The sequence below is a fragment of the Arachis duranensis genome, chromosome 4, assembly GCF_000817695.3.
Source record: "Arachis duranensis cultivar V14167 chromosome 4, aradu.V14167.gnm2.J7QH, whole genome shotgun sequence".
Classification (NCBI taxonomy): domain Eukaryota; kingdom Viridiplantae; phylum Streptophyta; class Magnoliopsida; order Fabales; family Fabaceae; genus Arachis; species Arachis duranensis.
This window is the reverse complement of record NC_029775.3, coordinates 34,316,610-34,319,799: the sequence shown is the minus strand read 5'-3', so window position 1 is coordinate 34,319,799 and position 3,190 is coordinate 34,316,610.

Sequence of the window (3,190 nt, the reverse complement as noted above, 5' to 3'; positions counted from 1 at the left end):
GTGAACAAGATGAATTCTCTATATATTGGCCAACAATCCTCCTAGACCCATCTATTTGAGCGCTACTCCAACCTTTATATCTCATGTTTGATGCATCAACATAATGAGCCTTGATTTGCAACGCCCACCACAAAACCTTTTCCGCTTTCGCTTCATCCCACAAAGTTCCCTAAGTTGGCCATCTGTTTCAAGCAAACCATATTCAAGTGGGATAATAAAGCTAATAGAAATGAATTTCACCCACTCAAATGAAGGTGTATATGGCAACCTAGGCAAAGATGCTTTCAAAGATCTTGACAAAGCATAGCCAACCCTCGTTCTTCTATTTCTAGGGACTTCCACCTCTTCACAAGATCTCTTAATCTCAATCCTTTGTTTAACAATTTTATCTAAATCTTTTCCTTTACTCAAATCATAATAGGGAGGGTGAGAAAAATTTACCTCCTCAATGCTTTCAAATCCAACGGGAGAAGGTTCTTCATGCTCAAAGGATTCTTCACCACTAAGACTTGATACTTGATCTTCATCACCAAGGGAACTCAATCCTTGCTCTATCCCATCCAAGTCTTCATATGGAGTATGCCTTGGAAGGTGTGCACTTTCCTCCCTAGCATCAATTTCAATCATCTTGGAGGGGTTTTCTTCAACTTTATGTTCCCATAGAAGCTCTGCATCTCCTAAATCTTCTACCGCTTCTTCCTTATCTTCAACAATTAAAGCTTCCTCCAATTGTTCCAATACAAAGCAACTTCCTTCATTTCCCACCGGAGTTTCCAATCTCTCCTTCGTGCTATGTTCGTCATTTGATTCTCCTCATGTAGCCATGGGAGTTCCTTGAGTGTTCAAGCATTGGGAGGCTAATTGATTTGTTACCGCATCCAAAGCGGCCATAAAATTTTGCACATCCCTTTTCATCTCTTCTTGCCCTTGAACAAGAACACCAAGGGTTTCATCCCTTAGAGGTTGGGGTGGGTGGAAGGGTTCATCATTTTGGGGAAAGGGTTCATAATAGGAAGGTGGTTCTTCTTGGTAGAGTTGTGGTGGTTCCATGTTTTTCATTCTTTTCACTTGTTGCACAACACACTCCATGGTTGCTTGAAATTGATCCAATGCTTCCTTGAGATGATCCCTTGACTCTTGTTCCTCTTGGACATCATGATAGGGATCATATGGCTCTTGGATCGATGGACATGAGTATTCTTCCATGTGAGGTTGTGGTGAAAGGTAGAATTCATCTTGTGGTTGAAAATTTTCGTATATTGGAGGTGGTTCATCTTGGTAATAATGTGGAGGATGTGGCTCTTGAAAATGTTGATGTTGGAATTGTGGTGGTTCTATATGTGGTTCATATGGCTCATATGGTTGTTGGTAGGATAGATATGGATTAGGGTCATATGAAGGTGGTTGGTGAAAAGAGGCTTGCGAGTATGGTTGGGAGTTATGTTGAGGATATGGATCATAGGCATATGGTGGTGGTTCTTGAGAGTCACAAGGAGATTCACCATAGCCATTGGATTGATATGCATCATAGAATGGCTCTTCTTCATAGTGCATTGGTGGGGGTTGTTGCCATGAGGATTGATCATAAGCATATGGTTCTTCCCACCTTTGATTGTCCCATCCTTGATACAATTCTTCATTGTAATCTCCACTTCCTACAACATAGTTGTAATCACACTCATAGCCAAAATGAGAATTCATGGTAGTAAGAGAGAATAAGAAATAAAAACTAATAAGAAATAATGAAACAAAATACTAAGACTAGCAAAAACTAACAAGCTATTCACAATATTCACATATATACAATAACCAATAACATAACACCATTGCAACTCCCTGGCAACGGCGCCATTTTGAGGATTAGATTTTTGATGGTATAGAATTTCACAAATGAATTCTCGTTGAAAGTATAGTTTCTAAACCAACAATAATCCTTTCATACAAAAGATTGTTTGTCACAAGTAACAAACCCCTAATTTTATAAGCCGAAGTATTCAAACCTCGGGTCGTTCTCCCTAGGAATTACAACAAAGTGTCTTGTTATTGGTTATGAGTTATTTTGGGGTTTTGGATAAAAAGTATGAAAAGTAAATGGCAATGAAAATAAACTAACAACTATAAAAAGGCTCTTAGTAAGGTATGAAAATTAGAAGTTCTATCCGAGTTATCCTCCTCAATTGTGATGAGAATTGTTCATTGCTACCACTTAGTTAACCCTTACTAAATAAAGGAAAGTCAAGTGGATGAATTGACTTGAGCCACAAGTCCTAGCCAACTCCCAAGGAAAGACTAGCTTTAGTGCACTCCAAACCAATTAGCAATCTCTCCAATTACCAATCAACAAAGGAATTAGATAACTCAAGTGTCACTAATTACTCTACCTAGGCCAAGAGGAACAAAATCTATACTATAACTAGAAGAGGCATTTCAACAAACACATAAAAGGCAATAAAAGTAAACAACATAAATTGCAAGAATTAAAGAGAGATCTAACTACAAAGGCAAGAGATCAACAATAGAAAAGTAAAGAAGAACAATTATTATGAATTACCTCTTATTGAATTGAAAGAGAGTAGAAGAAACAAAAGTAGATCTACATCAAAACACAAGAACAATATAAAGGAAATTACAATAAAATAATGGAAGAAGAATGAATGTAACAACAAGGAAATGAGAAGAAGAAGATGATGAATGCATGAATTAAAACCTAGATCTAAGAACTAAACCTAATCCTAATCCTAGAGAGAAGAGAGAGCTTCTCTCTCTAGAAACTAACTAAAAGCTAAAACTATGACTAATGGTAACTAACTTCTAAAGTATGAAAGTATGTTCATTCCCCCTTCAATCCTTGGCTTAAATAGCATCAGAAATGAGTTGGATTGGGCCCACAAGACTTCTAAAATCGCTGGCCACGTTTTGCTTTAAGCGAACCAGGTGGCAGCAACGGCGCGTGCGTGTACTATGCGCGTGCGCGCCACCATACGTGTAGCAACTATAGCAAATCTTATATCGTTTCGAAGCCCCAGATGTTAGCTTTCTAACCCAACTGAAAACGCATCATTTGGACCTCTGTAGCTCAAGTTATGGTCGTTTAAGTATGAAGAGGTCGGCTTGACAGCTTTCCGGTTCTTTCATTTCTTCATGAGTTCTCCAACTTTTCATGCTTCTTTCTTCATTCCCTTGATCCAAT